The 10,193-nt window shown below is 35.2% G+C and overlaps 1 long non-coding RNA gene across 1 annotated transcript; it reads left to right on the top strand.

Annotated features, from left to right (window-relative positions):
* Positions 1–3,263: 3,263 nt before the first annotated feature.
* Positions 3,264–5,698, top strand: LOC104249702 (uncharacterized). The gene is made up of 2 exons (XR_716833.2): positions 3,264–3,918; positions 5,433–5,698. It is a non-coding gene; the product is annotated as an uncharacterized lncRNA (long non-coding RNA).
* The last annotated feature ends 4,495 nt before the right edge of the window (positions 5,699–10,193 follow it).

Genomic DNA, 10,193 nt, shown 5'->3' with positions numbered 1-10,193 from the left:
TGGTAAAATTTATATGGTTGAACTCGTGGTTGGATGGGGGTTCATATTCCGTAATTTTTGTCGGATTCCGAGATGTGGGCCCCACGAGCAAAATTTTAGTGCAATTTCGGATTTTTAATGGAAAATGTAGAATTTCATATGGAATTAATTCCTATAATTTTTATTGACTGAATCGAATTATTGTGGCTAGATTCGAGGCATTCTGAGGTCGATTTGAGCGGCAAAGGCATTACGGAGTAGGATTTTTGCTCGGATTAAGGTAAGTAACGGTTATAAATCTTGTCCTGAGGGTATGAAACACCGGACATTATGTCGTATGACTATTTTGGAGGTGACGCACATGCTAGGTAACGGGCATGTGGGCGTGCACCGTAGGGATTGTGACTTGGTCCATCCCGCGAGACTATGGAATTAATTAGCCTACTGTTTAATATATGTTCCCTCTGTTTTCATAGAAATTGACAGTATTTCATGTTTGAAATCATGTTTAGGCCTTATGTGATCACTATTGAGACCTGCGAGGTCGTGTACTTGCTGAATTAGCTGCTAATTGTTGTTTTGTACTTAGTCATAGCTTTTCTTGCTTGTTATGCCTCCGTCTCCTGCTGTTCTTTGTTGATATATGATATTACTTCTGTTTGGGCTGTTTATATGATTTCTAAGAGCTCGAGAGACTGGAGAGATTGATGACTGAGTGAGGCCGAGGGCCTAAATGTGAGGTTATTGATACTATAGCATGTGAGTTGTCCGTCCGGATCAAGATATTATTATAGCACGTGAGTTGTCCGTGCAGCACGTGAGTTGTCCGTACGGATCCAGATATTATTATAGCACGTGAGTTGTCCGGATCCATATATTATATTATAGCACGGGAGTTGTCCGTGAGGCTTCAGATATTATTATAGCATGTGAGTTGTCCGTACAACACGTGAGTTGTCCGTGCAGTTTGTAGCGCTTGGGCTGAAGGAGCCCCTCCGGAGTCTGCACACCCCCAGTGAGCGCAGTCGACTATATATATGGATCGGGCTGCACGCCGCAACAGTTATTATAAGGTACCTACTGAGTGTGAGTGATGATTGATGAGAATTGAGCCATGAGGGACTGGGAGGCTTGCCCGAGGGGCTATATATACTTACATACGAGTGATGCTTTGCCCGAGGGGCTTGTTTTGTGAAATTAGTGTCTTCACTCATCTTTATACTGAGCCTCTATTAAAAACGTCAAAAATATGTTTTGAACAACTTTCATTGAAACTGGAGTTTTTACGAGATGTTTGGAATTAAATTACTGATTTGGTTTTGTTATTTCCACTGAGATTTTTAAGTTATGAGATGAGCTGAGTGACTGTTGCCTTGAGAGGCTGTATTTGTTTTCAGTTAATTGCTCCACTTAGCTGTTATTTATCCTTGTCGTACATATTTATGGAGTATTTGATATCTGGCTTATTTGAGTACGCACTGATGAGACTTAAACTGTTAAATTGAAAGTATGGCTATTCTTATTGAAAGTTATTGAGATAACTGTATTTGCATAGCTCGTCACTACTTCTCATTTCCTTATTTATTTCTGTTACTTACTGAGTTGGTGTACTCACGTTACCCCCTGTACCTCGTGTACAGATCCAGGCACTTCTGGTCACGGAGGTTGTTGATTGAGGAGTCAGACTGAGGAGACTATTGAGGTAGCTGCATAGCATTCGTTGACCATGACTCTCATTTCCTTTCATGTTGTACTGTTCTATACTTCAGATAGTGTTTTATCAGTCGGATGTTGTTATCATTTAGATGCTCATGCACTCAGTGATACCAGGTTTTGGGGATGGATTGTTTAGTACTTTTGGAGTGATATTTTGTTCTAAAAGATTTTATTTAATATTAACTGCTTCTGCCTTTATTTAAAAAGTTCTACTGTGTTGAGATGTTGAGTTGAGGCTTGCTTAGTACCACGATAGGCGCCATCACGACAGGTGAGATTTTGGGTCATGACACGGGTCCTGGGCTAGAATTTATGGGCAATTTTTGGCCCAATTCGACTAAACAAGGCATCAACCCAATTCCTTAACCCCTGTTGACATCCAATTTTGTCCCTCCTTTCTTCCAAACTATTTCTTTAAGCTTCTAATATCACTAATAATGTAAGAATATTTATTTTACCATTTTTAGCACAAACTAGACCTAATTATTATTATTTACTTAATATCACTATTACTAGTATTGTTAATGTTGTTGTTGTTATTATTATTATTATTATTATTATTATTATTATTATTATTATTATTATTATTATTACTATTGCCTTTATCATTCATACCTTAATATTATTACCTTTCACGAAAAATATTTTTATTTCTTTTATCTCACTAAGAGAAAACATTTTTGCAATAATTTTTCTTAAAATATTACGAAATGAAATTTAATGAATCTTGTCGTATCTTACGGTATTTTATTTAAACATTAGTAATTATGATTAGGCTAATAAATAAGTTAGTTACTTGCTTATTTTTTTATATTAATATTATTGTTGATTATTAAAAGCCAAAAGAATTTGAAAAGAAAAAAGGAAATTCGACCTTGTTAGTAGCCCAATATTTTTCTTCTAATTCTACCGGCCCAAATCACTCCAAACAATAATTCCTTAAAGCAGACCAAACATTAGCCCATGCCTGATTCAAAATTCTTCTAAAAGACCTAGGCTACATAAAGTAAAAATAGCATGGTATAACCAGTTTTCGGATTGGTCATTCAAAAATAGCTAACATTTACGAAGTCAATGAAAAATAGCCACTATTTTGCTGCAATAGAGACCGGTCTAGCATAATATACTGGAGTTCGGTGCACCTGTGTATGAACTCCAGCATATTATGCTGGATCAATATACTTTGCTGACTCCAGTATAATATACTGGAGACTAGAGCACCGGTGCTCCAAACTCCAGTATATTATACTGGACAATTATACTTGCTGGAACTCCAGTATATTACACTGGAGCTCCAGTATAATATGTTGGAGTTCCAGCATACTTATGATGGAACTCCAGTATATTATACTATCGTATTTTTCGGGTTTTGAACATTGTTTTCGGTAAGATTTATCTTTATATGAAAAGTGGCTAAATTTTAATTACTTTTGAAACTGAGCTATTTTTGAACTGACCAATTGTAAATCTGTCTATTTTTGAATTTCTCCTCGGCATAAAATATCTCTCCCATTGGATTCCAAAAAATAATACATTTAATTACATTGAATTTTTTATTTCAATTCTAGTGACGTTTGACCTGTGGTACCCCACCCCCTCGTTTACCACAACTAACGTTACAGTTCTCTCTCGCTCTCTCCCCCCTCTTTCCATGGCAGAGCCTTTCCCCATCTCCATGACCATTTTTGGCTAACAATTCAACTATTCTTCAGCCATGGTAGAGTATTGTCGTACCATATTCGGGTAAATCTCTGTCTCTCTTGCTTTATCTTTTCAAGATCCATGTCGTTCTGTGATCTCCTTCAATTTGGTCAACATAAAAGACCAAAATTACGTTTGAAATCTCTGTGGGAGAATCACCAAGGCAGAGATTCAATTTCAAACGGCTACTTTTCAAAATCAAATCTGAAAAATTCCCGCTCAAGAAGCCCTAGATATAATCTGCTGTTATAAATACCTGCATTTGGCCTTAATTTCGGACCAGCTCATAGTCGCCGCTACTCCCCTCCAAACTTTCGAAATACCTTCTACTTCATACATATCCTCCATAAATATAGCTTTAAATCGTGTTTCATTGCTCATCTTCTCCCCTCTCAGATCTTTGTTGGCCTTCAGCCGTGACAAAGATTTGTCGGTCTGATTGTGTCGCTTGGGTCGTGAAGGAGGTTTGAAGCGGAGATTCGAGTAGTCATTGGCAAACCCCAGTTTACTGCCCTGCAAAAGGTCAGTGACCTCTAACATTAAGTTCCTCTTTCTGTTATTATTATTTTTTTATGTTAAAGGCAAATAGTTATTTCTGTTTGAAAATTAGTAGTTCGCTTCCTATGTAGAGATCATGATTTAGGACTCATTTTGTACACATAAAAGTCATGTTTATAGGGAAATTGTATTCCAGTCGTGTTTGTCTAGAAACCCATTAATAAATGCTTGATAAATTGCCTATACAACTATTTTGTGTGTTTTATGTTGTTAATACATGATCAACGTTGTTCTTTTGTAAATGCCATGCTCAGCTGATGTTTCATTTCTAATTTCTTGTTAAGGATAAACGTATTATGTGAAAAAGCTCCTTCTTTCTTATGAACTTCAATAGCGTTTATGAGTAAAAATGAGTAATCTTTTAACTCAAGAATTTGGGAGTGTAATATTTGTGGACAGATTACTATTTATCTGTCAAAGGTTAAAAAAAGAAAAGATAAGAGAGTGCATTCTGTAAGAGTGTTGGTGTATCCTGTATACCTTCCAACAATAGGAGCTTAGGTTCTTTCATGTCCAGATAATCATGACAAATATAAGGTTATTGCAAAAGTTAATCGAATATGTTGCGAGTAATTTGTGGATTTACATTATTCATAAATAGCATGCTTATACAGTCTTGTTGATGGCTGCATTTCTTAAGTACTGAATAGCTTTAAATCTATGTAAACTCCTTCGGTTAAAACAATAGCAGAAAACTTGATGGTCTCCCCATAAACCTGAGACCTTAACTTATGCTCTTTTTGGCCTCTCTCTGTTAATGGAAGTATATTGCTTTATAATAAGCACCATGTTTAGGCCTTTCTTCTTATTTTTAAATGCACAATATCACGAGCATGGGTTTTAATGAAATAATTAGCTTCAGATATCCTTTGGCAGTATTTAGCTAAGAATGTCCCGTAAATGAGTAGGTTACACTCGCTATTTAGCATGCCTATAGAGGCCTTATAGATAGTTCTTCTACCCAAGCTCACTTAGAAAGTTAAGCTCTTTGTAAGAACTATGGTATAGAATTCCATCCCTAAGATACATTTTTATGTATTAATAGCTAGACCAAACTAAGCAAGCTATACTATCCTTGATGCCTTCTCTGTCACAATGAAGTAGAGATGCTTATTTGCATTATGATAATGACATACATACTGCATCTAAGATTTATTCACTCATTTTCTCATCATATAAGATTTATTTGCTTACTTAGTACAGCATGCCTTAGGTACCCTGCTTAACTTTTAATTGCCCCATCTTAAGTTCTAAATGAGAATAATAGAAAACATCTGCTTGAATACTTCGTTAGAGGATGTTCTTGAATCAGTGTTATGAATCTGATAGTATAACATTCTAACCTGATGAATGTGTCTGCTATGTTGTAAGCTTATAAGTTTATAGTATGATTCGTAATGTCTTTATCCTATGTTTGCTCGGAAATTAAGTTCATTCTAATTCATGTTTTGTTCTCTCTTTTGCATGTGCACTTGAAGCTAACATGGAGTCTTAATGCAAGACTCTCCATACCCGAGCACGGAATCATCACATCCAATGTTCTTATAGAGTCACCGAATAACAAGAAAACAAGCAAATTTGCTTGGGGTCGCTTATGGTGGCTTTCATTATTCTTTACTCATTCTGTCTAAATATATTTGTTAACTTTTGGTGGCTTGGTTTTGTTTTTATCTATAACTGATGATTAATCTTTTCATGAGGGATTACAACTCTAATTTTAGTAAGGCATTTTGTTGATTAAGGACTTTAAAGATTTATCACCTAGCGTGGTGAGGATGCCGTCCTTGAGACCTCAAGGAAAAACTATTTCTTTTTAATCACATCAGGACAAATTGAAACACAGTTTTAAAAACAAAGGTCTTTGAGTTGAAACACCCTCTCTGCCCCTCGGGTAGGGATAAGGTCTGCGTACATACTACCCTCCCCAGACCTCACTTGTGGAATTATACTGTGATGTTGTTGTTGTTGTTTTTTAGTGATTCCATCAAGTCACTTTCTTGGAAAACAAAAGTAGTCTTTGAAGCTCCATTTATAACGTCAATGTTATAGTGATCATATTCATTAGTTATAAACTTTTGTCCATTCACTTAAAGTATTTTAAAGTTGAATCACGTATTAATAATAGGTTGTCTTCTCTAAAACCATGTCAAAAAGCAATGTTTCAACAATTGTCCATTCACTTAAAGTATTTTAAAGTTGTATCACGTATTAATAGGTTGTCTTCCCTTAAACCATGTCAAAATGCATTGTTTCAACAAGTTTTAAATAATTAACTTAAGTTTTGCGGGTTAATCATTTTTAATGGATCTTAAAAGGTGCCTTACCCCTTCCTTTGAACCTTACCTAGAATTTCTAGAACTAAGCATACTATATAAAACAAAGTTACTTTAACCATTATTTAGTAAATATGTGTTCTAATTCACCTTTAAAATAATTAGGTGACGACTCTCTTAATTACTTAAACCTTCAAAATTAACCAATATGTTATACTCTAGTTTGACCCGTGTTAAAATGGGGTATAACAGCATGACGACTCTGCTGGGGATTCTAGGCTCTAAACCACAACAAACTTAGGTTAATAATAAAAATTAATTTGTGTGTTTTTTATTGTCATGATGCTTATTTGAATTGTCTTTATATGATAAACTGTATTGTATGAATTGTTTATTTGTTCTTATTGCTTCATATAAATTGTCATCCCGTTTCACTTCCTCCACTTTTGGAAAACTCACTCTATGCACACACCTAGCGGTTACGTGGTTTGCGGCCGTGCACTTTTCAAAAAAATACCGTTTAGGGGAAAGTTCGTGGGTAAGTCGATTAGCGGTGCAGTCGACAGTCACGTGCTTTTCACTCTCAAGTTGTCTGCTTGGGAGAAGACCAGTCTAGAAAAACCCACTCTTAATCGGCCTAAGATAGAACTAAACCAAAACTCTTTTAAGAGCATGCATCATTTTAGTCTTAGGTGATTTAATATCCGAGGTGTATTAAATCCATTAGTTAATCTTACCTAAATGTGCAAGCGGGTTTTCAACTCCAAGTGACACCTTATCCGTATATGTGCATTATTTGAAGGCTGAACATGCCAATCATGTGGACCATGTGATAAGGTGCCAATCATGACACCTTATCACGTATATGAGCATGACTTACTTTCTATGATATGTATAAAAATTTTCAAATGATTATGACAAAATATATTTTACTTTCTTTTAAACTATTGATGAAATATACTTCCTTTTGACCAAAAAAGAAAAGGTTACAGTAGTTATACTTTACTATTTATTGTTTTTCAAAAAATAGAAATATTTAATTAATTTACATTAATGGAATGAAACATAATGGCATATTTATCTTTCAAATACACGTTAGACCTACCTCTGGCACAAAGAGGTCCCTTACATATTAGGACGCGCAATTATTTGCTATACTTTAAAATTTGTAACATGCTTGCCTGTTTATTTGCTTACTTGACTTTATTATTTTTACTAACATCATTTGTTGTTTTTCAGAAGAAAAAAAAAATAGACTATCCAACTTGCTAATATTATTATATTTGTTCATATATTTTTGTTACTTATTTTTTTATATCATCTTTTCGAATTATTCCGCGCGACTCTAGTGCACCATTTTTATATTTACTTAGGCTCAAACTTCTTTTAGGTCTACTCCAATTCTTAGAGTCTAATTAAGATATTTTTAGTCTCTCGGTATCTTCTATTTTTATAAAGCACGACGTCTTTCCCATAAACTCTTCAATAGGCTCATTTCTTCATGAAATCCCTCGATATTCGTGCGTTCAACTAGCCTTTAAAAATTTCTTTAAACAACAAGGTGTATAATAAGATTTCATTAAAACTGGCATAATATATTTCTCCCATATAATCCATGCATTAATTTTATTCGCGTTCTTTTCATAAAATATAGTTACATATTTTTTAAATATTGCCATTCGTGCCTCACAGAATTTTTTAATTTCGTAATCTTGTCTCATATTATATCTCTTAGACTTTCAACCTTCGTGCCAATTCTCATTTACAAGTGGATAGATGTCCAAACTTGCACAATCTACCAAGAATAGGAGGCCACTATTTGGTCAATTTGCATCGTCAAATTATTTCCAATATTTTTACCTATTAAATTCAAGTGTCTGCATCGTCTTATTTCGGGTCGTCGAGATTAATCTTCACGCATCCGTTAATTCTAAGTTTTGGCACATGAGTCGAGGTACTATCCCACAAGTCTCAAAATGGTTGATACCGAATTTTAGGCCTCACCAACTTTACAATTTGCCAAAGCTAAAAAAGGAAAAAAATTCTTTTCATTGACTACCATATCCTTATCATTATTTTGATCCTGAGCTTGTCTATATCCAAATAACAACGAATTATTTTCTAATATCAAAATGACTCATCTTTGGCCCCTCTTAAACATTGTAATATTACAAGACCCAATCTCGTCAGTTTCTTAAGCACTCATTCCCAAATATTCTACCCTTAGCTTTTAATATTTGCTCCATCGTGAAAGATATATCCTTTTTTCCAAAGAGGTTGACTTGACAATATGGCCAACGAAATCGCAGTGATTGACCTAGATGCGGATGAGTTTGAGTACAAGCAATCTAAATCAAAGCAAGATAAGATTGCTAAGCTTGAAGCAAAAGTGGCAAATTGAGCAAGAAATTGATGGCGTCAAGGAAGTGATAGCTGATATTAAGAACTCGTTCAACGAAAAAGGCTACTCTCCATTTCATACAACTGCATCTACCACTTATGAGTGTAATGCCTAATTTTTTCAAATCTGCACTCTTTCTTGCTAGAAAGGGTGCTAAGCTGCCAACAATATTTATGTAGAAGAAGCATGATTAAAAAGATCACAAAATTTGAAAGAGTATTATTCCCCACCCACCTTCCCTTATTTAGGATGCGCATGCAACCTATGTAAGGGTTAGCTTCATTATAGCAAAGAAACTGGGGCAAATATTGGCACGCAGGTTGAGCGTGCTCGAAAGGGACATCATGACATGGAATAATAATCAAAACCTTCCCAAAGATTGGGGCAATTTTTGAAAATTCCAGAGCCATGCAAGGACAAGGACCTATGCTAGAGCTAAAACTTTGATGTTCGACATGAGTCAACCTTTCACAAAAATTTCAAATTAACTCGCTTCCATGTCAACAAGTCTCGAGCATTAGAGCCCCTAGATTACAATTCATTCTCGTCCATCCATTTTGCAACTTAGGCCATCATTTCCCTGCTTAACCATATCATGAATTAATCTATCTAATTACATACTTTATTACTTTGTGCATTTATTTGATTATGAAAAATATGCTAACACTTTACTTTTATTTTGTAAAGTTTTATTTTTCCTTTAAAGGTTGCCTATCATTGAACACTATTTTGGCTGCGAATCTGCATAAAGGACGGGCTATAATGGCAGATCATTTTGAAGAATTCAGTACCGGTATGGGACTATTGCAATCACAGAATGATGACACCAAGGCGAATGTGGTGCAAATAAAAGTATTGGTTAATTTGGGAAGTACTTTTAACCTTCTTCCAAATACAACCTCCACCTCCAGCTCCATCCAAAATATTTGCTTAACCATATCTCCTTACCCAACTCCTACTTATACAATCTCTCCACAAATGCCAATAACCTGCAATCCCAATCAAGTCATGATGATTCCTAATACCCAACTTCCTATAACCACAACTCCATTTAAGGAGGACAAGCAAAAACGACTAGCAATATGCCCGTATAAGAGACCTGAAAAATTAACCCAGCAGATTTGCCGCAAAAAATTAGAGAATGAACTCCATAATTTGAAGAAAGTCATTGGAGAAGAATTGCAGTCGAGAAATTATCAAAGTCTACGATATGAAGACTTGTGCTTGCAGACAGATATTAAACTGGCACTAGGGTATCAACTACCAAAGTTCAATACTTTCAGTGAGAAAGAAAATCCCATCGCTTATTTAAAGGACTATTGTAGCAGGTTACTTGGTATTGGGCACAATGAGGCCATTCGAATGAAGTTATTTATCCAAAGCTTATCAGGACCTGCACTTATTTGGTACACAAAACAAGATTTAGCAAATGGCACACGTGGGATGATATGTCTCATGATTTTGTAAAGCAATATGAGTTCAACTTTGGAGTCGATCCAGATATGCATAGTTGTACAAAATAGAGAAAATGCCACATGAATTTTTTCAGGATTATGCAATCCGGT

This window comes from Nicotiana sylvestris, chromosome 8 (genome assembly GCF_000393655.2).
Source record: "Nicotiana sylvestris chromosome 8, ASM39365v2, whole genome shotgun sequence".
Classification (NCBI taxonomy): Eukaryota; Viridiplantae; Streptophyta; class Magnoliopsida; order Solanales; family Solanaceae; genus Nicotiana; species Nicotiana sylvestris.
The sequence above is the reverse complement of the archived record's forward strand: the minus strand, read 5'-3'. Positions and strand labels throughout refer to the sequence as shown.